Source organism: Oryctolagus cuniculus, chromosome 6 (genome assembly GCF_964237555.1).
Source record: "Oryctolagus cuniculus chromosome 6, mOryCun1.1, whole genome shotgun sequence".
In the NCBI taxonomy this organism is placed as follows: Eukaryota; Metazoa; Chordata; class Mammalia; order Lagomorpha; family Leporidae; genus Oryctolagus; species Oryctolagus cuniculus.
Genome location: NC_091437.1, coordinates 67,770,669 through 67,796,116, shown reverse-complemented (window position 1 = coordinate 67,796,116; position 25,448 = coordinate 67,770,669). Strand labels below are relative to the sequence as shown.

The following is a 25,448-nucleotide window of genomic DNA, read 5'->3' as shown; positions in this document are numbered from 1 at the left end:
GAAGAGGAGCAGCCGGGACTAGAACCAGCACCCATATGGGATGCTGGCACTGCAGGCAGAGGATTAACCTACTGTGCCACGGCGCCAGCTCCTTTCAATGGTTTTCAATTCACTTAATTATTTTCATTTTTTAAAAAAGATTTATTTATCTATTTATTTGAAAGTCAGAGTTACACAGAGAGGAGAGGCAGAGAGAGAGAGAGAGATCTTCCATCCGATGGTTCACTCCCCAGATGGCCGCAACAGCTGGAGCTGTGCCAATCCGAAGCCAGGAGCCAGGAGCTTCTTCCTGGTCTCCCACGTGGGTCCTTGGGCCATCTTCTGCTGCTTTCCCAGGCCATAGCAGAGAGCTGTATGGGAAGTGAAGCAGCCAGGTCTCAAACTGGCGCCCTTATGGGATGCCGGCGCTTCAGGCCAGGCCATTATTCCACTGCCCCACAGCGCTGGCCCCTATTTTCATTCTTAAATGGTTGGGCTCTCCCCCAGAAATGCTGACAGAGTTCTAAAGTACAGCTTGGGAACTGGGATTTTTTTTTTTGAAGATTTTATGTATTTATTTGAGAGGTAGAGTTACAGATAGAGGGAGAAACAGAGAGAGGTCTTCCATCTGCTTGCTCACTCCCCAAATGACCACAACAGCTGGAGCTAAGCCAATCTGAAGCTAGTAGCCAAGAGCTTCTTCCGGGTCTCCCACACGGGTGCAGGGACCCAAGGACTTGGGCCATCTTCCACTGCTTTCTCAGGCCATAGCACAGAGCTGGATCTGAAGAGGAACAGCCAGGATACAAACCAGTGCCCACATCGGAAAATGGCACTGCTGGTAGAAGCTTAGCCTACTATGCCACATGAACCTGTAACACTAATCCTTGTAGGTTGTTGGTTTCCCTCATCAGAGCACCTGGGTTCAAGTCCTGGCGCTGTTTCTAACTCCTGTTTCCTATTAATGTGCACCTTTGGAAGCGGCAGGTTGATGGATCCTTGACACCCCCAAGGAAGATCTGAATTGAGTTCTGGGCTCTTGGCTTCAGCCTGCACTGTTGTGGGCATTTGGTGAGTGAACAAGTGGATGGAAGAGCACACTCTGTCTCTGTGTCTGCCATCAAAATATGTAAAATTGATTTAAAAAATAAAATTATGCAGTGTTTTCCAGTACATACTTGTATCTACCAATTTACAGGTTGTAAATTGAGAGAAAGGACAATATCAGGTTAAGATTTTATTTATTTATCTGAGAGGTAGAGTTACAGACAGTGAGAGGGAGAGACAGAGAGAAAAGTCTTTTTTCTCTTGGTTCATTCCCCAAATGGCCACAATGGCTGGAGCTGCGCCGATCCGAAGACAGGAGCCAGGAGCTTCTTCCCATCTCCTACGTGGGTGCAGGAGCCCAAGCACTTTGGCCATCCTCTACTGCTTTCCCTGGCCACAGCAGAGAGCTGGATTGGAAGAGGAGAAGCCAGGACTAGAACTGGTGCCCATATGGGATGCCAGCGCCACAGGTGGAGGATCAACCTACTGCGCCACGACGCCAGCCCCTGATGTCAGGTTCTTAAGAGAATAGTGAAATCCATGTCTATACAAGGAGTTGTCTACTATGTACATGGTAGTTTTATATCTTGATAGCCAAAATTTAGAAACAGCTCAGGCGTCTGTCACCTGGGCAGTGGGTCAGCTGTGGTAGAGTGATGCAGTAGAATAGCTCCTATGCTCAGCAATGAAAAGGTGCAAACCACTGAGGATTGTTACAGCATGAGTGACGCTGAGCAGTGTGTTGACTCGAAGGAGCCAGACACAGAATGCTGTGCAGCAGTCCATCCCTTATCCATGGGACATGGGTTCCAAGATATCCCATGGACTCCTGAAACTGAGGAGAGTCCAAACCCTGTAGACTGTGTTTTCCTGTGTATATATTATACCTATGATAACAGTTTAATGTATAAATTAGGCACAGTAAGAGATTAACCAATAACTAATAAAAAATGACAACCCTGTGTTATAATTAAAGGGGTTTAAAACTCACTTTTTCTGGAATTTTCCACGTAGTGTTTTTGGACTGAAGTTGATTGCAGATAACCGAAACCACAGAAAGCTTAACCGCAGATAAAGGGTGGGGGTGGGGCTACTGGATGCTATAGGATTCCTTTTTTTCCTTTTTAAAGATTTACTTATGTATTTGAAAGTCAGAATTAGAGAGAGAGAGAGAGATCTTCCATCAACTGGTTCACTTCCCAGATGGTTGTAATGGTCAGGGCTGAGCCAGGCTAAAGCTAGGAGCTTCCTCCAGCTCTCTCATGTGGGTGCAAGGGCCCAAGCACTTGAGCCATCATCTGCTGCTTTTCTAGGGCCATCAGCAGAGAGCTAGATTGGAAATGGAGTTGCTAGGACTCAAACTGGCGCCCATATGGGATGCTGGCACTGCGCCGTGGCTTTATCTACTATACCACAGTGCTGGTGCCTAAGATTCTCTTTGTAAGAGGTTCTAGAAAGGACAAATTTTATCTCTAGTAACAGAAAGCAGATTAGGGGATGGATTGGGAATGGGTGTAAATGCAGTAAACAACTAAAACAGTTTGGTTATGGGTTTATGCAACAGGAACCCTTGGAATTTCCCAAGTGACAAGTCTCTTATGTAATTCATAAGAAGCTGCTTCCCACCATTCCTGGGTTTGAGCCAATGAGGGTGATTACTGGTGGCCCCCAGAAAGCTTCAGTTTGGAGACTCCTTAGCAAAGGAACCACCCACATGGTTAGAGGCTTGGAACCTTCAACCCCTGCCTCCCTCCATCCCTGCCTTGTGGGTAGAGTGGGGGCCTGGAGATTGAGTTTAGTCACCTGTGGTCAACAATGAATAAATTGTGCCTACATAGTTAAACCACCATACAGACCTAAGGTTGGGGCTTGGAGAACAACAGTTGTAGAACAGGGAGAAGGGCACACCCAGAGAGGGCAGGAAACTTGTGCCCTGCACCCCACCCCTTGCCCTGTATGTCCCTTGTGGCTGTGCCTGAGTTGCACCGCCCTAATAACCAGCAAGCATGCATGAAGCACTTCCTTGAGCTTGGTGAGTCTGTTGTGTAAACTCCGGAATTTGTTGTCTGCCTGACAGCAACGCGGATAGCCCGGGCACCCCTTTGTAGCTGGCATCTGAAGTGAGGGCAGTCTTGTGGGACCAAACCCTTGACCTCTGGAGTTAGCGTCAGAATTGAATTCAGTTGATGGAAGAGCCATTGGACAATATATATGTGCAGTCGAGGAAAGAAAGAACTCCAGAAGGTACACTTTGGGGAAGTGAAGATGTGTGTCTTCACAATGAGGGTGGTTATGGGCACCGTGGTTTGGATGTGGTGTGTCCTGCAAAGGTTCCTGTGCTGCTGGAATCCTGGTCCTCAGTGTGGCTGTGTTGGGAGGTGGCGGGGTCTGGGGTAAAGTCCTCAGGTCATTGGGGTCACTGCCACTCAAGGGATAAAAACGTAGCTCTGATGAGCCCCTGAGTCAGTTCCCCGGGAGAGTGAGCCCAGCTCTGAGGCTGTCTGGCTCCTGTCTGGTGTTGGCACCCATGCAAACTCCCCCCATGGTGTCCACTGCTGTTAGGCCCTTACCTCAGGCTCACTGATGTGAGCCAGGAGCTTTTTCTGGGTCTCCCACGTGGGTGTAGGGGCCTTAGGACTTGGGCCATCTTCCACTGCTTTCCCAGGCCATAGCAGAGAGCTGGATCAGAAGAGGAGCAGCCGGGACTTGAACGGGCACCCATATGGAATATAGGCACTACAGGCGGAGGCTTACCCTACAACGCCACAGCACCAGCCTTATTATTTTTTAAGATGTATTTTCTTTATTTGAAAGGCAGGATTACAGGGAGAGAGAGAGAAAGAGGTGTCTTTCATCCATTGGTTCACTCCCCAAAACCAAAGCCAGGAGCCAGGAGCTTCTTCTGGGTCTCCCACTTGGATGCAAGGGCCTTAGGACTTAGGTCATCTTCTGCTGTTTCCTAGCCTCATTAGCAGGGAGCTAGATCAGAAGTGGAGCAGCTGGGACTTGAACCAGTGCACATATGGAATGCGGGCACCACAAGCAGCGGCTTTACCCTCCATGCGACAGTGCTGGCCCCAGACTACTCTACTTCTGATCCAGCTTCCTGCTAATGTTTATCCTAGGAGGCGGCAGGTGATGGCTCAAGTACTTGAGTCCCTGCTGCCAACATGGGAGACATGGATTGAATTCCAGCCTCTGATTTGCGCCTGGCCCATCCCTGGCTGTTGTGGGCATTTGGGGGAGTAAACCAGCAGATGGAGGATCTCTCTCTCGATCTGTGTGTGTGTGTGTGTGTCATTCTGTGCCTTTAAATAAAAATGCAAAGAACTTAAAAAATTTAAAAGCTTATTTTTGAAAATGATTTATATATTTATTTGAAAGAGCTACAGAGAGAGGAGAGATCTTCCCCAGATGGACACAATGGCCAGGGCTGGGCCAGGGTGAAGCCAGGACCCAGGAGCTTCTTCTGGGTCTCCCACACAGGTGCAGGCGTCCAAGCATCTTCTGTGAGTTTTCTCAGGCCATTAGCAGGGAGTGGATCAGAAGTAGAACAGCGGAGACGCCAACCAGCATCCACATGAGATGCTGACGTTGCAGGTGGTGGCTTTGCCCATTATGCCACATGCTGGCCCCTAAAAGTTTATTAAAAAAAAAAAAAAAAGAAGCAAAATGTGGCACTGAGGGGTTGAGCAAACAGGAGATTCAAATCCAGAATAAGGGACTCAAGCAGTCCAAGAGAGTGATCCGTCCAAAGCAGCAGGAAAGAGGAGAGCAGGGGCTGTAAGAGACTTCAGTGGTGAAGTGAAGCATTGTGGGAGGTGACTCCACAAGGCAGAGTTCGGGACGTGTTATCCTAAGTACATAGAAAACTCCAGTTGGTCCTGGCCCTGGGGCCAACATGGAAAGGAGAGTGGTCAGGCATATCAAGCTGTATAAACTAGTGAGTGGAAGTTCCTGGCGGAGGAAGAAGGGAGGGGGAGCGGATGGCAGGTAGCTGTGAGAGACAGGAAGAGCGGTCTCCATCACATTCCCCACTCAGGATGCCCTGGGTGAGGCAACTTCCTCGTCCCCTCTCTGGGTCTCAGCCTGTCCAGCATGCTTTCCCTGAGTAGCCTCATTACATGTCTGTTCCTTATCATCAGAAAGAGACCCCAGTGTAAAAGTTCATAAGGAAATGGGAAAAAATTGTAGTAAGTAAGCAAATAACCCAATACATAAGGATTTCTTAGAAACGAATACTAAAAAGACAAATGCTGTGATAGAAAAATGGACAGATGACAGGGACAGACAGTTCACAAAAGAAGAAACATAGATGGATAATAAACATGAAAAATGGCCGGCGCCACGGCTCAATAGGCTAATCCTCCACCTAGCGGCGCCGGCACACCAGGTTCTAGTCCCGGTTGGGGTGCCGGATTCTTTCCCGGTTGCCCCTCTTCCAGGCCAGCTCTCTGCTGTGGCCCGGGAAGGCAGTGGAGGATGGCCCAAGTGCTTGGGCCCTGCACCCCATGGGAGACCAGGATAAGTACCTGGCTCCTGCCATCGGATCAGCACGGTGCGCCGGCCACAGCGTGCCAGCCGTGGCGGCCATTGGAGGGTGAACCAACGGCTAAAGGAAGACCTTTCTCTCTGTCTCTCTCTCTCACTATCCACTCTGCCTGTCAAAAAAAAAAAAAAAATGTTTATTCTCTCTAGGGAGATTTCAGCGAATATAATTACTTCTTTTTTTTTTTTTTTTGCCTGTCTATTTGACAACAGCGGGGCAAGTTAGTGTGGGCATAGAGAAGTGGCCACTGCCTCCACCAGTGAGAAAGGACCAGATGGAAATGTGAGTGCTCCCTCTCACTGTGTGTCCAGGTTCTTCAACAAAGGAACAAAGGAGAGTGGGGATGAGCAGGGATGAGGGATGAGGATGGCTTTGGGGGAAGGGTGCAGTGACAAATTGAGCTAGGAGACGCTGGATATTATGGGTGAATGGATCGATTTTGTTCATGGCCATTTTAAATACACTATCTTTCTTGAAAAACTAAGCACAGGGGCCTATGTGTTTAGGTTATGATGCCCACATCCCACATTGGAGTGCCTGGACTTGGCTCTGAACTCCAACTTTCAGCCAATGCAGATCCTGGGAGGCAGCGTCAAGTGGTTCAGGTATTTGGGTTCCCACCACCCATGTGGAAGACACAGGTTACTGAGTTCCTGGCTTCTGCTAGCCAGGAGCTAGTTCCTGCCACCCCTAGCTAATGCAGGTGGCAACTCTGTCTCTTTCTTTCTCTCTCTCTCCCTCTCAAAAGAAAATAAAATTAAACCTAAGCACAAAAGCTGAAATTTATGATTTCTTTAAAATAAACACATGTGGGGAGGCCAGTGCTATGGCTCACTTGGTTAATCCTCCGTCTGTGCCGGGTTCTAGTCCCACCTGCTCCTCTTCCAGTCCAGCTCTCTGCTGTGGCCCAGGAAAGCAGTGGAGGATGGCCAAAGTGCTTGGGCCCCTGCACCTGCATGGGAGACCAGGAAGAAGCACCTGGCTCCTGGCTTCGGGCCGATGCAGCACCGGCCGTGGTGGCCATTTGGGGAAAGAACCAACGGAAGGAAGACCTTTCTCTCTGTCTCTGTCTATAACTCTACCTATCAAATAAAAATAAATAAATAAATAAATACATGTGGGGCCAATGCTGTAGCGTAGCGGGTAGAGCGCCACCTGCAGTGCTGGCATCCCATATAAGACACCAGTTCAAGTCCTGGCTGCTCCACTTCCAATCTAGTTCTCTGTTATGGCCTGGGAAAGCAGTGGAAGATGGCCCAAGTTCTTGGGCCCCTGCACCCACGTGGGAGACCTGGAGGAGGCTTCTGGCTCCTGGCTTCAGATCGGCACAGCTCTGGCCTTTGGGGCCAATTGGGGAGTAAACCAGCGGATGGAGGACCTCTCTCTCTCTCTGCCTCTCCTTTTCTCTGTAACTCTTTCAAATAAATACATCTTTAAAAATAAATAAATACATGCATGGGGCCGGTGCTGTGGTGTAGCGGGTTAAGCTGCCATCTGCAGCGCCGGCATCCCCCAGGGGCTCCAGTTTGCATCGAGCTCCCTGCTAATGCACCTAGGAAAGCAGTGGAAGATGGCTCAAGTCCCTGGGCCCTTGCTCCCACGTGGGAAACCCAGATGAAGTTCTGGCTCTTGGCTTTGGTATGCCCAGCCATAGCTGCTGTGGCCATTTGGGGAGTGAACCAGTGAGTGGAAGATCTCTCTCTGTAACTCTTTCAAATAAATAAATCTTTAAAAGCGAAATCCATGCCTATTATAAATGTCTCCTCACTGCTCCCACTCTTAGGCCCTCTCTCCACATCAACCACTCTTAATAGTTTGTGCATCTTTCCAATAAGCTTGTTTGTCTGAGCTCATATGTGTGAGAATCGTGTCCCTTTTCAACATGAAAGGAAGCCTACTTCACTCAGTGCATCTCCACGTAACACCAAATCTTGGCGGTCATTCCGTATCATACCTACCAGTATGCTAGTGGGTGCTCACCTCATGTTTCCCAACAATGCAGAGCCACTTTCTAGATGGCCTGTTTTTTATTTAACCAGTTTTCTATGATGGTAGGTGAGATTGTAGCCATCACTGCAAACAGTGGTACTGCAAACAGTCCTGCAATGCATATCATTGTGTATTTTTTTATATACACAAGTACTGGGTATGTAGTGGATGTATTCAATCTATTCATCATCAATAGCTCAGAGATATAGACAGGGGCCAGCATTGTGGCATAGTGGTAAAGCCACTGCCTGCAATGCCAGCATCCCATATGGGTGCTCGTTTGTGTCTCAGCTGCTCCACCGCTGATCCAGCTCCCTGCTAATGGCCTGGGAAAAGCAGTGAAGATCACCCAAGTGCTTGGGCCCCTGCCACTCACGTGGGAGACCTGGATAAAGCTCCTGACTCCTAGCTTTGTGTTGGCTCAGCCCTGCCCATTGCAGCTGTGAGGGGAAGTGAACCAGGTCATTGGAAGATCTCTCTCTCTCTCTCTCTCTCTCTCTCTCTCTTCCCCTTCTCCCCCTCTCTCTGTAACTCTTTAATTTCAAGCAAATTAATAAATCTTTATACACACACACACACACACACACTCCCAGGGGTGGCATTTCTGGGTCAAAGGATATGCATATGGATATAAATAATTTATTTGGAAAAGCATCCTGCAGATTATATCATAGTCAGGATATATTTAACTCAGTCTCCCACTCCTACATCTAAAATAGGAAATGATGATTTCCATCAATAAAATAGTCTAATACCTCAAATTACCTTTTAGATTATCAAAGAAAAACCTAATTTCCCATGGTTTTGTTCTGTTTCACCCTTGAAGAACATTATATACTTTAGCTAAAAGAGAGGGAGAGAGAGAGAATTTTCCATCCATTGGTTCACTACCCAAATGGCCTCAATGGCCAGGGCTGGGCCAGGTTGAAGCCAGGATCCAGGAGCTTCATCCAGGTCTCTCATGTGAGTGCAGGGGCCCAAGGACTTGGGCCATCTTCTGTGGGCTTTCCCAGGCACATTAGCAGAAAGCTGGATCAGAAGTGGGGCAGCCAGGACTCGAACAGGCACCCATATGGAATGTCAGCACCACAGGCAGCAGCTTAACCTGATACACCATAGTGCCAGCCCCTAGCATCCACATTAATGCTTTTATTTCTATATACCCTGCCCTTCCCTAATCTTGGGCCTCAGGAAGTGGCTTTCTAACTGGCCTCAAAGCCTTACAGTCTTTCAGACTTCCCTGGAATAATTCTTGTAGTGAAATAATACTTTTAAAACGGCCAAATCAAGAGCCAAATCTAAACACCTCTTTCTAGATAGGGTTTCCAGGGCTGGTCTCAACCCAACTCTGAGCTGACCTCCATCACTCCCTCCAGTCAGAACATTCGTCCATGGTGTCCCCAAACACACAGTACTCATTTTCTTGCTTTTGTGTCTGCTTTTCCCCCTTATCTGAAGAAGCCTTCCTCCAGCTCTCCACCTGCAGAAACCCTGCATACTTTGCTAGTCCACCCCGAGTCTTGCTTCTTTCCTTGACCGCCCTAGAGTAGGATAATTCCTCCCCTCAGAACCCTATTAAACTCTTTCCTATCGCACTTACCTTTGCTGGAGTGTCTCTTGCTCACAAGGTACTTCGAAAATTCATGGAAGGGGCTGGCTGCTGCGGCTCAGTGGGTTAAAGCAGCGGTCTGCAGCACCAGCCTCCCCTGTGGGCCCGGTTCAAGTCCCAGCTGCTCCACTTCCAATCCAGCTCCCTGCTAATAGCCCTAGGAAAGCAGTGGAGGATGGCCCACGTCCTTGGACCCCTGCACCCAAGTGGGAGACCCAGAAGAAGCTCCTGGTTCCTGGCTTCAGATTGGCTCAGCAGCAGCTGTTGCGGCCATTTGGGAGCCATTGTATGGCTATATGCCATACAATTTTAATTTAAAAAAAGTTCATGAAGGGGCTGGCGCTGTAGTTCACTTGGTTAATCCTCCGCCTGCAGTGCCAGCATCCCATATGGGCGCTGGTTCTAGTCCTGGTTGCTCCTCTTCCAGTCCAGCTCTCTGCTGTGGCTCAGGAGGACAGTGGAGGATGGCCCAAGAGCTTGGGCCCCTGCACCCGCATGGGAGACCAGGAAAAAGCACCTGGCTCTTGGCTTCGGATTGGCGCAGCGCCGGCTGTAGCAGCCATTTGGGGGTGAACCAGCGGAAGGAAGACCTTTCTCTCTGTCTCTCTCTCTCTCTCTCTGTCTATAACTCTGCCTGTCAAATAAAGAAAAAAAAAATCACGGAAACATGGAATTAAAAGATAAGTTTAGAGTTAGCCATTTGGCTTAGTAGCATCTCACACTGGCATGCCTGAGTTTGAATCCTGGTTCTGCTCCTGATTCCAGCTTCCTGTTAATGCAGACCCTAGGGAGCAGCAGGCAGTGGCTTGAGTAGCTCTGCAATAAGAGACCAGGCAGGCTTGGCCATAGCGGGCCTGTGGGTAGTGAACCAACAGACAAAACTCTTTCTCCTTTGCTCTCTCTCAATTACATTTTTGCAAAGATGTTTATTTTTGTGGAACAAAATTTCGGAACCCACGAAGAGCTTTTTCCTAATACGCATTTCCATGAACTTTTTGACAGTCTCTCAATAAGCAGTTCTGGTAACTGCATTATTTGGAACACGTGGCAATCAGAATTGTATTCTGCGCCGAAAATCAACTTCTCAGGGGGAAAGAAAAAACGAAATTCTCTTCCACAAATGTGGGGCTGGGAGTTGCAGGGGTACTAAACTTACAGCTAAGCTCACACCCGGTCTTCCCTTTCCAGGTGAGGGAACAGGCTGGGTTTATGGCAACAAGCTCGCTGGTTCTAGTTTCTGCATACGCGAGTATCCGGAGCGATGCAAGCAGAGGCCAGGCTCTCTCCAGAGGTCTAGGACAAACCCTGGGCCACTTCCATTTCCTGAGGTTCTCGCCGTGTAGGAAACGGATGTAACCGCGCGTTACAAAAAAACGGTGGCGTCTTTTGAATCTTTGCATGGCGCCCTCGTTCTCCCTCAACTCCCTCGCTGTGCCCTGGTGTCTCATCTTCCTGATGGAAACAACACTAATGGAAAGGTGAAATAACCTCGCAATTGCACTGTTCCGGGCTGTGCATTATGTTGGACTCCTGGGCCCACAGCGATGACTGTGCAATAACGGAGGCGCCAGCTTGCAACGCGCAATGCGGGCGAGGCAGCCGCGCCGGTCCCGTGTGCTCCCGTCGGGGTCCGTCCCCGCAGCACGACCCATAGCCCTTCCGGACGACCAACCAGGTCTCCCACCCATTCTGCCGACAGCCATTGGTCCCCTCGGAGACCGGTACGGAATGCCTGACCCGGGTCCCGGCTCTGGGGACCCCAAAACGTGGAGGACCACAAGAGCAGGCTGGAAAGGCCAGGCGGCGAGCCCACTAAGGCACCAGGGCAACGCGACGCAGGAACGCCAGCCCACACCGCCCCGCCCAGAACGCGCGCGCCCGCGGCTCCGAGTCGCGGCCCGCCCCCTTGCCTTCTGCCCAACCAAAGGCCACTTCCTGCCTCACTCCAGGCCAATCCTCACACTCCACGAAGAATAGCCCTAGGGGGCGTATGGGAAGGTGCATAGAGCGATGGCCACGCCGACCAACCGGGTCGCGGAGCCTGCGCGGCGAGGCGGGACTTGGCGCTGGTCATAGCTACTCAACAGCGAGGGGCGGGCGCAGGGCCGGGCTTCGCGCTGTGGGGTCGCTCGCGCGGCGGCGGTAGCTGAGGCCTCTTGGTTCTGCGGCACGTGACGGTCGGGCCTCCTCTGCCGCCGTCTCCACTGCAGCGCGGGGCCAGGTGTGTGGGTAGAAGGCATCGGCATCGCCGGCTCTAGGTGAGAGGGGAGGCCTGCGCCCGTCCTCGAGCCTGTGAGGCCCCCCCCGGGGCCCTGGGAAAGGGCGCTGCGGCCGAAGGGTCGGGCGTGGCCAGGGGCCCAGGGGTCGGGCTGGCTCTCGAGGGCCCGGGCCCTGGCGGCCGCGAGGGGCGAGCCCCAGCTTGGGTCGCGGAGCCGGGCCTAGGCCTCGCCGCCGGGGTCGGGAGGCGTGGCAGGTGCCCCAGGGCCTCCCTTGACCTCCGGGAGAGCTAACTTATTCCTGGGGCTTTCTTAGGCCTGTTATTGGCTGTCTGGGCAGTCGCGAGGTGGGCTGGAGTGGGGTGGGGCCTAGTAGGTGCCCCCTAAGTAGTGGAGAACGGGACTATCTGACCGAGAGAGAATAATCAGGGTTAGCGTTACAGGTTCAGTGTTTGAAAATAAGAGGAGAGAGCGAACACTGGGCTCGAGCACCCTGAAGAGTGCGGAGAACGTGCTAGAAGGCGCAGTGGTGGAAAAAGTTAAGTCTCAACAATAACAGCACCAGCCGTGGTGAGGGGAGTAAGGCAGGCAGCGATTCTCTGGACGCCTCAAAGTGGAGAGCGGTCGGGAGATGGCCTGCCGCACCTCGTTTTACACTGGAGGAAACTGAGGCCTGGAGGTACGAAGTGCCTGGCCCAAGGTCATGCGATCGCTTTAACGAGCGCGCTGAGCTCACGGTTGAGGGCTAGGTGGGTGGCTTTGGTGTAGCGGTTAAGGCTAAGGCCCTGGTTCAAGCGCTTCACGGGGCTGTTGCTCCGTGAACTTGCCCCGTTTCCAGTAGTGGATGTAATCATAACCCGACGCACTTCAGTTAAGAGGGAATAAAATGGGACAGGGACTACAGACTGAATGGCTTGGGCCACGACATTGGCGTTTTAGTCTTCAGAGTGGGTTGAGGGGTGTTTCCCAGACTTGCATTCACAGAGAGGGAGTAATTGAATCGGGTGGATTAACTGCTGGATATGACACAATTACCGGTCGAGGGAAGTTAAACTGAGTGAATATTAAAAGCCCCAGAGGACAAAGGTGAATCCCAGTTAAGTTTCTTCACCTCAAATTTAGGAAATGGAGAGTTTCGCTTAATTTTTTTTAATAAACCAAGTTTTTTTAAGGTTCCGAATCGTACTGCTCCTTAGCATTGGTCGGTATCTCTGTCTTCGCAGCAGTGGTTGAGGGTCACAGGTAGAACCACCTGCCACGTTTGCTATAATTAAACTTGCACCCGAGAGACCAGAGTGGGAGTTCCTCCTTTGCAGCAGCCGAGGCCTCCGTGAACTGTGCAGTGTGGAGTGAATGTCCCACAACAGAAATTTTCCAGCCTCTCTGAAAATGAGTGTCAGCATCCACCCACCTCACTATCTTAACCCCGCAGTTGTGTTGAGTGCATTATCTTCCAAGGGCCCCAGGGTGCTGCAGTGTCGGCAATCACACTATTGCATCCTTTAGTTACAGAGTTCATTTTTCCTTGTGAGATAGTGAGATAACCGGAGGGGACACAATGGCAGTTGGTAAAGGGACATGCAGGCTCATAAACTGGCGTTCTTGGCCCAGCGTGGTAACCAGCTTCTGTGCCGCTTTGGTTCCCATATCTTTGCCTTGGGAATGACAGACTCCTTGATGCCTCACCTTGAGGGGGCAATTGGGAAGGGCAGATAATTTGCTGGTGTAATCAACTATGCAAACAGAATGGTCAGTTCATGTTTAACTCCTTAAGAAACAATAAAAATGTCCATAGTTGTAACCTCTGTAGCGTACTGCAAAACTAAAGCAACAAATGTACGTTCTAAGCCTAGCTGTGAGCTGTGGAAATTGAGAATTTTGTTTCTTAACGAATTTTGAGAATCATTGGCATGTTCTGAGTGTTCACATCTTCAACCTCAGTTTATAGGAAAAATAAAGTGTTGTAGAAAAGTCAGTTCTACTGTTCCTGTCAATCAAAATTCATAAATGTAAATAAAGCAACATGGATCTAAATCTGCTTTAAAATGGACACACACTTTCAGTAGGGACCACTTTGAGTTCTGTGCTTCCCGTACCCCCTTGAATTGTTTCTCTTTTGACTTTTGACATGGTCATGAAATTAGAAGGCACAAAAAAGCAGTAAAGTGGTTTATCTGTGACTGGAATCAAATTCCTTTTAAATGTTTCCTCTCCAATCTAAGACTTAAATTATTTGCTTTAGAATTCAGTTTTGGGGGCCGCCACTGTGGCTCACTTGGTTAATCCTCCGCCTGCGGCGCCGGCATCCCATATGGGTGCCGGGTTCTAGTCCTGGTTGCTCCTCTTCCAGTCCAGCTCTCTGCTGTGGCCCAGGAAAACAGTGGAGGATGGCCCAAGTGCTTGGGCCCCTGCACCTGCATGGGAGACCAGGAAAAGCACCTGGCTCCTGGCTTCTGATCGGCGCAGCGCTGGCCGTAGTGGCCATTTGGGGAGTGAAGCAACGGAAGGAAGACCTCTCTCTCTCACTGTCTAACTCTGCCTAATTAAAAGAAAAAAAAAAAAGGAATTCACTTTTGGAACCATTAGAATTTAACAAAAGGTGTTACTGAGCAATATCTAGTAACAGCAAAAATCACAGCTGATGTTGCCTGTGTGCTGTAAATAAGTGGTGTCAGTGACTTTTATGTGCATTTTGTTTATACAACAATCCAAGAGTAGATGCTGTTATCCTTTTAGAGTTGAAGAAACCGAGGCCCAGAAGTTAGTCATGAGCCCCAGATGGCATGTTATTGAGTTTCTGACTGGGTATTGTCACTTGAATTTCTGCCTGTACTCATGTCTCTAGCTGGGATCCTGGAGAGATTATGTCAACTTCTCTAACTTTTAGTTTCTTTACTTGTGAAATGGGGAAGTTAGAACCTCCTGGGGGTCCTGATGAGAGTTATGAATCTACCTGAGGTGTCTGAAACTCGTAAGACTTAGTATTTCATATCTTTTATTAAGATTATTTATTTGAAAGGCAGAATGACAGATCTTCTATCTACTGGTTCACTCCCCAAATGGCTGCAATGACCAGGCTGGGCCAGGCTGAGTCTAGGAGCCAGAAACTCCTTTTAGGCCTCCCACTTGGTGGCTGGGACCCAAGTACTTGGGCCGTGATCCGCTACCTTCCCAGGCACCTTAACAGGAAGCTGGGTCAGAAGCAGAGTAGCTTGGATTGGAAACTGGTGGCTGAATCCCTGCAGCACAATACTGGCCTCGCTGCCTGTTTTTAAAACCAAACAACATTAGACTAGGTCATTTCTTATGTTCCTCTTTCTGACTTCTCATAGGTTAAAGGAATTAACTTTCTTTTTAAAAGAGAGTCTCATAAAAGCCCACAACCAAGTAATTTCACTGCTGGGTTTTACCAAAAACTTTGGAAAGAATTAACACCAGTCTTTAACAAAATCTTTTTTTTTTCCCTTAAGATTTATTTGTTTGGTTTAAAGGCAGAGTTAGATCTTCCATCTGTTGGTTCACTCCCCAAATGGCAGCAGCTGCCAGGCCAAAACCTGGAGCCTGGAACTCCATCCAGTTCCCCCATGGGGATGGCAAGGAGCTATATTTGGAACCAGTGCTCAAATGGGATGCTATCGTCACAAGGTGGTGACTTGTCCTGCACCACATCAGCCCCCCCCCTTAACAAATACACAAGAAAACACTGTAGGCCACTGTCTGTCTTGAAAAGAGAGGCAAAAATCTTTTATAAAATGCTAGCAAACAATTCACAAGCATAATATTTTATTTTTTAAAGATTTATTATTTATTTAAAAGGCAGAGTAACGGAGAGTCAGAGAGTCTGTCGGCTGGCTCACTCCCCAAATGTTTGCACCAGCCAGGACTGGCCCGGGTCAAAGCTAGGAGCCAGGAGCTTCTTCCAGGTCACTTGGGCCATCTTCCACTGCTTTCCCAGCCACATAAGCAGGGAGCTGGTCCAGCAATATAGAAAAAAGACTATATACTGTGACCAGCTGGGATTTATTCCAGGAATGCAAGGTTGGTTCAGCATGTAACAGTGAATAATATGCCAGATTAATAAAAGAAACCCCGTGATCATCTCACAAGAGCCAGAGAAAACATCCTTTCATGATAAACGCTAAACATAGTAGGGATAGAAAGGAACTTCCTCAGCCTGATTCAAAAAATCATCTCTTGAAAAGATAAAATGTAAAAATACAGAGAAACTTGAAAATAGTTTGAGCTCTTGTTTATCTTTTTATTTAATTTTTTTTTTTTTTTTTTGACAGGCAGAGTGGACAGTGAGAGAGACAGAGAGAAAGGTCTTCCTTTTGCCATTGGTTCACCCTCCAATGGCCGCCGCGGCCAGCGTGCTGCGGCCAGCGCACCGTGCTGATCCGAAGCCAGGAGGCAGGTACTTCTCCTGGTCTCCCATGTGGGTGCAGGGCGCAAGCACTGGGGCCATCCTCCACTGCACTCCCAGGCCATAGCAGAGAGCTGGCCTGGAAGAGGGGCGACCAGGACAGAATCCGGTGCCCCGACCGGGACTAGAACCCTGTGTGCCAGCGCCGCAAGGCGGAGGATTACTCTATTGAGCCACGGCGCCGGCCTGCTCCACTTCTGATCCAGCTCTCTACTATGGCCTGGGAAAGCAGTGGAAGATGGCCCAAGTCCTTGGGCCCCTGCACCCATGTGGGAGACCTGGAAGAAGCTCCTGGCCATTGCAGCCATTTGGGGAGTGAATCAGCAGATGGAAGGCCCCTTTATCTGTAACTCTGCCTCTTAAAAAAAAAAAAAATAGGATGTTTATGTTCAGCTGAAATCTCATGCATTATTAAATATGGGCAGTAAAATAATTTGGACTTTTTTTTAGAAGGTTTGCTGAGGGCATAATTATGTATAATATGTATTGTATATGATTATCAAAAAATTTTAATTTGAGGAGTTCATTTAGAGAAGTAATGGATAGGCCGGCGCCGCGGCTCACTAGGCTAATCCTCCGCCTAGCGGCGCCGGCACACCGGGTTCTAGTCCCGGTCGGGGCGCCGGATTCTGTCCCGGTTGCCCCTCTTCCAGGCCAGCTCTCTGCTGTGGCCAGGGAGTGCAGTGGAGGATGGCCCAGGTGCTTGGGCCCTGCACCCCATGGGAGACCAGGAAAAGCACCTGGCTCCTGGCTCCTGCCATCGGATCAGCGCGGTGCGCCGGCCGCAGCGTGCCGGCCGTGGCAGCCATTGGAGGGTGAACCAACGGCAAAAGGAAGACCTTTCTCTCTGTCTCTCTCTCTCACTGTCCACTCTGCCTGTCAAAAAAAAAATAAAAAATAAAAAAAAAAAAGAGAAGTAATGGATAGAGCAGGAAAAAATAGGTAAGCAGAAGTTTCCATACACGTTGGAAGAAATAATTAAAGAGAAAGCGTAGAGGAAAAGCAAGTTTTTCTTGTAAAATTATTCACAAATATTAGACTTTTTAGTCAAAATAAGAATTTAAATCTTTTTCAATGTATTAGTTGCTTCAAAGAGCAAAACATTTGAGTATGCCTGTGAAATGCTAGATTCTGATAGACTATATATTTTTATTTTCACATCAAGCCTTTGAACCAGTAGCACTGTTACTGACATCTATGAAATAGGGAAAGCTGACCACGGCCACACAGAACCCAGGTTTCTCTGACTTGATGGGTTTTTCTACCACATGCTCTATGCTGCCTTGTCTATACAGAGTGAATTTTTATAAATGATTAATTAAGTGATTTGAAAAATAGAGTGATGGGGAAGGAGGAGGCAGAGAGAGAGAGGGAGAGATCTTCCATCTGTTGGTTCGTTCATTCCCAAAGAGATACAACAGCCAGGCTGAAGCCAGGAGCCAGAAACTCCACCTGGGTCTCCCACAGCTTTCCCAGGCACAATAGTAGGAAGCTGGAAACAGGAAGGCAGGACCTGAACCAGTGCTCTGATATGGGATGCCAGCATCACAGGTAGTGGCTTAACCTGTGCCACGACGCCAGGCCCAAGAGTTAATTTTTTGAATTAGTTTTATATATTTGTAATTTCTTATTTTTATTTTATTTGGAAGAGTGAGCAAGTGAGAGTCCATCCGTTGGTTCACTCCCTAAATGCCCACAATAGCCAGGAATGGGCCAGGAGCCTAGAACTCAGTCTGGGTTTCCCACATGGATGACAGGGACCCGTGTACTTGAGCCATCACCTGCTGCCTCCCAGGGTGTGTACCAGCAGGAAGCTAGAATTGAAAATGGAGCTGGGGGCCGGCGCCGCAGCTCACTAGGCTAATCCTCCGCCTTGCGGCGCTGGCACACCGGGTTCTAGTCCCGGTCGGGGCACCGGATTCTGTCCCGGTTGTCCCTCTTCCAGGCCAGCTCTCTGCTGTGGCCCGGGAGTGCAGTGGAGGATGGCCCAAGTCCTTGGGCCCTGCACCCCATGGGAGACCAGGAGAAGCACCTGGCTCCTGCCTTCGGATCAGCACGGTGCGGTGGCCATTGGAGGGTGAACCAATGGCAAAAGGAAGACCTTTCTCTCTCTCTCTCTCACTGTCCACTCTGCCTGTCAAAAAAATAAATAAAAAAAAAATTAAAAAAAAAAAAGAAAATGGAGCTGGGATTTTCGGGATGCAGGTGTCACAAGCAGCATTAACCATATGACAAACACCTGCGCCAAATCTAAAATAGGAAACTTCCATTGCTAGAATTTAAAGATAAATTCACTCCTCTAAAAGTTAAGAATAGGGGCAGGCATTTGTGTCAATGGAATGCCTGGGTTTGATTCCTGGCTATGGCTTCTGATTCTAGCTTTCTGTTAATGTATACCCTGGGAGCTGAAGTAATTGGGTCCCTGTCACCCATATGCGCACTTTTGCAAGTTAGATAAAGGTAGATTATGAATTTATTTTGGTATTAAGTCCCAAAAACGTAATTAGTAGAGCTGTAAATGTAGTTTATTCATAATCTCTGAAATCATGGGTGGACAGACAAGCTATCATCCAGACTTCCTTCAGTCTGTTAAAAAATAAACTTCTGGACTTTATGGATGTCCTGTGTAAATACAGCTCTTACAGGTCAGAGCTACCCCCAACCCATCTTTTTTGCCCCTAGTTCTTGGTATCTGATTGGTGTCCCTGGAGTTGAAAGCTGTCAGCTTTCAATCCCGTTTGGTGTCTGCTGTGTACCAGGCTCTCAGCTAGGCATCAGATAGGTTTTTTTCCTCTAATTTTTAACACTGAAAAATTTTTTTATTTTTTTAAGGCAAGAGAGAGGGTGTTGTGTCCATTGGTTCACTACCCATATGGCTGTAACACCTGGGACTAGCATGGTCTGAAGCCAGGATCTGGGAATTCAGCCCAGGTTTTCCACAAAGCCAGCCAGAACCCATTCCCTTGCTGCCTCCAAGGGTTTGCTTTAGCAGGAAGCTGGAGTCAGGAGCTAGAGATGGGTACTGAGCCCAAGTACCCCATGTGGAAAGTGGGTGTCTTATCCAGCATCTTAACCCCTAGGCCAAATGCCCACCCCATGTAACAGAATTCTTGCAGTCTAAACTTGTGACTGCTGGAAGACAAATTCTGTCTGTTCAGCTAGTTCTGGATATAAATCAGAACTTGGACCATACAGTGTTGACCTCATAGTATTGGTTTTATTGAGTAATTATTTGCTTACAATAAGGGGTATCATAAAATGAAGCCACACAGAACTAACATTTGCACATTACTTAAGGCTGTTTTTGAAAGAAGTTGTCACTTCTGTAGACTCAAATACTTAAACATTTTCCTGTTTGCTTTTTTTGTTTAAGAGTGACAGGGGGCGGGGCACATAGAGAAGGAACTTCATCTGCTGGTTCACTCCCCAAGTGCTTTATAAGAGCCGGGCTGGGCCAGGTCAAAGTCAGAAGCCCGGAACCCAAACACTTGGGCCATTATCCACTGCCTTTCCAGGCACATTAGCAGGAAGCTGGATTGGAAATGGGGCAGCTGGCAGTCCAATGTGGGCTGTGGGTGGGCAGCTTAATTCACTGCACCACAAGACCTGCCCTCAACTGTTCTTTTTAAGAGAAAGAGAGAACTCTTCGTTTGTTGTTATATTCCCCAGATGCATGCAACAGCCAGAGCTGGATCAAGCCAAAGCCAGAAGCTAGGAACTTCATCCAGATCTTCCATGCAGGGACCTAAGTACTTGAGCCATCATTTGCTGCCTCCCAGCAAGCTCATTAGCAGACAGGTGGTCCTGGGAGCAGAGCTGGGCACTCTGAAATGGGATGTGACAGAAATTATCAGTGTGTATGTGTGTGAGAGAGAGAGAGCGAGTGAGCACCAGCCTTTAAAAGAAAATGAAATGCTCCGAGAAAGAAAGTGATGGCTTTGAAGCTTACACTATGAGAGAAACTGCAAAAGTGGCATTCAGGAATGTGAGGAACCTTGCCCTTGAATGAGCACAAGCTATGAAATAGGAGAGAATTATAGGAAATGGGATTCTTTGCTATAGGAAAAGGCTGCCAGTGTAAAGAGTGATTTACTCCGTTTTCTTTCTCAGCATTCCAGCCCAGGGGCTGCTTACTTTCTCGGTTTGCAGTAGAAGCACTGTGCTATTGTGTTACAAGAGCATTATTGCTTTATTCTTGAGCTGCTTGTTAAATATTTCCTTTGGATAATTTTAGAAACTGGGTGACAACACAGAAGTATGCCCTTTTTTGCCTAGGCATTTGACGCTCTAAGGATAAATGAAGAACTTTAAAGGGGGGAAAGCTTGAGAAATCCTCTTAAAATGTGAAGACATGAAACCTTTTATGTCTTAAGGAGTGTACAGATAGCAAGTGAGGACCTCTGGGTCTTGGGAACCTTGGCTTCCGATCCTTATTCTGTCTGTGGCTGTTGGGTTTTTGGAAGTCACTCTCTAGACTTCAGTTGTTCCTCATGAAGGAGAATGAGTCTAGATTCCTAATAGTACATTTCAGCCATAGGATTTTGGCAGGGGAGATTGGGGACCAATTATGACAGAGATTTACAGAAAAAATACCAACGATAGTACATAGGGTTATCATGGACCCCACACCTAGTGTTTTTTTTTTTTTTTTAATGACTTTTTTTGTTTGCTTATTTGAAAGGCAGAGCAACCTGGTTTGGGCCAGGCTGAAACCAGGAGCCAGAGACTCTATCTGTGTCTCCCACATAGGGAGCAGGGACCCAAGTACTTGGGCCACTTTGTGCTGTCTTCCCAGGTGCATTAGCAGGAAGGTGGTTTGGAAGCAGAGTTACTGCTTGCTTGCTTGCTTGCTTTCTTTCTTAAACAGGCAGAGTGGACAGTGAGAGAGAGAGAGAGAGAAAGGTCTTTCTTTTGCCGTTGGTTCACCCTCCAATGGCCGCCGCAGCTGGCGCACCGCGCTGATCCAAAGCCAGGAGCCAGGTGCTTCTCCTGGTCTCCCATGCGGGTGCAGGGCCCAAGGACTTGGGCCATCCTCCACTGCACTCCCAGGGCATAGCAGAGAGCTGGCCTGGAAGAGGGGCAACTGGGACAGAATCCGGCGCTCCGACCAGGACTAGAACCCGGTGTGCCGGCGCCACAAGGCGGAGGATTAGCCTATTGAGCCACGGCACCGGCCTTTTTTTTTTTTAAGATTTTATTTATTTATTTGTTTGACAGGTAGAGTTACAGTGAGAGAGAGAAACAGAGAGAGAGAAAAGTCTTCCTTCCACTGGTTCACTCCCCAAATGGCTGCAATGGCTGGAGCTACGCCGATCTGAATCCAGGAGCTTCTTCCTGGTCTCCCATGAGGGTGCAGGGGCCCAAGCGCTTGGGCCATCTTCTGCTTTCCCGGGCCACAGCAGAGAGCTGAACTGGAAAAAGAGCAACTGGGACTAGTACTGGCACCCATATGGGATGCTGACACTGCAGGCAAAGGATTAACCTAGTGCACCATGGTGCTGGCCCCAACTATGTTCTTTCAGTAGGTGAACATAAGGCTTGGTAAAGGAGTGTGAGAGGGAACTTAGTTGAGGAGGGGATAGTTTCTTGGTAATGTCAGGTTTTCTTTTCTTTTTAAGATTTTATTTATGTATTTGAGAGGCAGAGTTACAAAGAGAGAGGGAGAGACAGAGAGAAAGGTCTTCCATCTGCTGATTCACTCCCCAAATGGCCGCATCGGCAGGAGCTATGCCAATCTGAATCCAGGAGCTTCTTCTAGGGCTCCCATGTGGATGCAGGGGCCCAAGGACTTGGGCCATCTTCCACTGCTTTCCCAAGGCATAAGCGGAGAGCTGAATTGGAAGAGGAGCAGCCAGGACATGAACTGGTGCCTGTATGGGATGCTGGCACCGCAGGTGGAGGCTTAGCCCACTATGCCACAGCGCCAACCCCTAGGTTTCATTTATAGATAATTAGGGCCACTTTAAAATATATTGTCTTCAGTTGTTTGCAGATGTGGACAAGTCTTTAACAGAACTTGAAAATAAGTCCACTTAACATGGCTTATAGAACTAGACTAAAACTATTTACTGTAGCATTTTCTTTGGAATTTTGGAAGGTTACAGTTATATATGGGAGAAGCAGAACCACTCTAGTGGAAGAACTTTTTTTCTTCCACTAGAGTGGTTCTGCTTCTCCCATGTATATGCCTTCTCCGCTCCAGGTCTCTTGGTCAGGCAGCCAGGGACAGATAGGGAGTTTGGATTCTTTTTTTTTTTTTTTTTTTTTTTTTAATTTATTTGACAGGTAGAGTTATATGCAGTGAGAGAGAGAGAGAGAGAGAAAGGTCTTCCTTCCTTTGGTTCACCCCCAAAATGGCCGCTGTGGCTGGCGCTGCACCTATCCAAAGCCAGGAGCCAGGTGCTTCTCCTGGTCTCCCATGCGGGTGCAGGGGCCCAAGCTCTTGCGCCACCCTCCAGTGCCCTCCCGAGCCACAGCAGAGAGCTGGACTGGAAGAGGAGCGACCAAACTAAAACCCGGTGCCCATTTGGGATGCCGGCACCGCAAGCATAGGATTAACCAAGTGAGCCGGCCCTGGATTCTTTGATTATTGCTTATTTACCCTCTATGCCACAGCATCGGCCCCGAATTAAGTTATTTTAATTTCACGTCTTCTGAATGTGTAAAAGAAAATGAGAAGAATACCTCACAGAAGGCATAGGTGAAATTATATATATATATATATATGCACTTTTTATAAAGTGAGTATCAAAGCACACAAAGCTTATTCATAAGACTTGATCAGTAGTTCTCAAAGTGTGGATCCTGGGCCAGCAGCCTTGGCACATTCGCTGGGTACTCGTTAGAAATATGAAATCTTAGCTCACCTGGCCAGCCTTGCTCTGCCCTCCTGACAAATCAGAAACTCGGGATAGGGCTCAGCAGGCTTGTTTTAACCAGTCCTCTGGGTGGTGGGGCTGGACACCCAACTTTAAGAAGCAGTGCTGGCATCCCATATACGCACCAGTTCGAGTCCTGGCTGCTCCGCTTCCGATCCAGCTCCCTGCTATGGCCTGAGACAGCAGTGGAAGGTGGCCCAAGTGCTTGGGACCCTGCATCCATGTAGGAGACTTTGGGAGAAGTTCCTGGCTCCTAGCTTTAGGTGGTCCCAACTGCAACCATTGCAGCCATTTGGGGAGTAAACCAACGGATGGAAACTTTTCTCTCTCTCTCTCTCTCTCTCTTTCTCTCTCTCTCTGCAACTCTGCCTTTCAATAAATAAATTAATCTTTAAAAAAAAGAAGCACTGCCCTACTTTGTTCTATATAACCTAAAGAGGGTTGTCTTGGTCAGCTGTGGCTGCCATCACAGTGCCCTGCATGTTAAATCAATACCAAGGTGCCGGCAGGGTTGGTTTCTGTGGGGTCTCTTAGTGGCTTGCCTTGGTCTCCTCATGTCCTTACAAGGCCTTTCCTCTGTGTGGACTTCTTCATGTGGTCACCAATACTTTGGGATCCTAATGACCTCATTTAGCCTCAATGATCTTGAAGTTCCTCTCTGCAAATAATAGTTAAAAAGTTACATTGGAGGCTGTGGCTTCAGTTTATGGATTTACGGATTTGGGGTGTGTGTGTGGTGGGGTGAGTCAGGCGATAAAAGTTACCTCTAACAAATTCAAAGTTGTTGAGAAAAGAAAATCAGTTCTACCCTTTTTAAAGGTAACTGAACCATCTATCTGTTTAGCTTTTCCTTGGATAATATTTCAGCACCAATACCTGGTCCTAATATTAATCCATTGATTTTGTGCTTTCTTTCTTTCTTTTTTTTTTTTTTTTTTTTTTTTTTTTTTTTTTTTTTTTTTTTTACAGGCAGAGTGAGAGAGACAAAGGTCTTCCTTTGCCGTTGGTTCACCCTCCAATGGCTGCCGCGGCTGGTGCACCACGCTGATCTGAAGCCAGGAGCCAGGTGCTTCTCCTGGTCTCCCATGCGGGTGCAGGGCGCAAGCACTTGGGCCATCCTCCACTGCCCTCCTGGGCCACAGCAGAGAGCTGGCCTGGAAGAGGGGCAACCAGGACAGAATCCAGCGCCCTGACTGGGACTAGAACCTGGTGTGCCGGCACCGCTAGGCGGAGGATTAGCCTATTGAGCCGCGGCGCCAGCTTGTGCTTTCTTAAATACTACTAGTGTCACCACATTTTGCTTTTAAAAGGTTGCAACTATGTAGTACATATTGTTTTATGCTAATTTATTTCATAGCCTATCCTTGGGACTCAACACCATTTATAGCATTGTTTTTCTGAGAGATAATTTAGAAGTTGTATAGAGTTAATTTAGATAAACTTTTGAATTAAACCAGTTTTTTATATCATATATTTTAATGGTAAAGGAAAAAAGTTCTTTCCAACGAATAAATGAGTGATTACTGCTATTTCTTAAGTATATAAGAAATCATAGCAGATAATGAAGTTGTCTCCTAAAAACCAGTACCTTTCCTGGGTAATTTATGAATGACTTTATTAGCACTTTATTTTCTGCGCTGCCCAAATGCTGAGCATTTAGGAATACAGTGAGTTTTACCCTCGTGCATTATGCAAATGCAGTCCTGAGATGACTGAGAGAGGTCATGCCCCAGTACAGAGGAGCATGAGGAAGAGGGCTCTGAAAGCTTTGCAGACCTGTATGTTCATGACAGATTTTGGTTATTAGTCTATTATCAGGGTGCGGGATGGCTTCAAAAAGGAAGAAGGACCTGGAAAGGTACCAGTCAGGATTCTGATGTTGGTGCTGGAGAGGAGTGACACAAAGGGGTTGACTGGCTGACGGTGGAGAGAGGAGATAGGAGAGAGGATACACTGTGTGTGTACACACATGTGTACAAGGACAACCCTGTGTCCACACAAGTACACACACATACTTCTAGTTGTGTATCTTCTGTTTGTTTTGTTTTTTCCTTCTCAGACCCCCAACAAAAATCTACATAACTACCAAACCATTTTGTCCATGTGGCTCAGTGTTTTTGTTTTGTTTTAAGATTTATTTACTTGAAAGGCAGAATTAGAGAGGGAGGGACAGAGAAAAAGAAGTCTTCCATCTGCTGATTGATTTCTCAAATGGCTACAACACCCAGGGCTGGGCCAGGCTGAAGCCAGGAGCCTGGAACTCTATTTAGGCCTCCCTCATGGGTGCAGGGACCCAAGGACTTGTACCATATTCTGCTGCTTTCCCAGGTGCATTAGCAGTGAGCTGGATTGGATGTGGAGCAACTGGGACTTGAACCAGTGCCCACATAGGATATTGGATTGCAAGCAGCTGCTTAACACACTGTGCCACAGTGCCAGCCCCATGTCTCAGTTTTTATGTCTTTAGATCTATAGCCCTTGGAAAGAAGGCCTGTATTACCCATGACATTAATAAACAGGGCGTGTAAGTGCTTAGAATAATAAAAGTCGCTAGTCTTTGGTTTAATATTTTTGCTATTGAGTCTTCAAACACTATGATTTGAAGAGATGTCAACAATTGATGATTTTTTTATCAGCAGCAGTATCCACATTTAGCTTGGTGATTTATCTCCTGTTACCATTCATTATAATTTTTTTTTTTTTTAATATTTATTTGAAAGGCAGAATTGGGCCGGCGCCATGGCTCACTAGGCTAATC

At 48.0% G+C, this 25,448-nt stretch overlaps 1 protein-coding gene across 6 annotated transcripts in view; it reads left to right on the top strand.

Annotated features, from left to right (window-relative positions):
- Window positions 1–25,448, top strand: part of CANX (calnexin) — a 57,710-nt gene that overhangs the window by 9,710 nt on the left and 22,552 nt on the right. Inside the window, exon 1 of one of the 6 annotated variants that reach the window (XM_051833805.2) lies at window positions 11,249–11,394. The exons of 3 other annotated variants lie outside the window; for them this stretch is intronic. The gene's annotated coding sequence lies outside the window, so the exon portion shown is untranslated. Of the gene's footprint in view, window positions 1–11,248; window positions 11,432–11,824; window positions 12,069–25,448 lie in introns of those variants that run through there. 2 more of the 6 variants (XM_051833804.2, XM_070076512.1) reach the window with 2 other exon arrangements.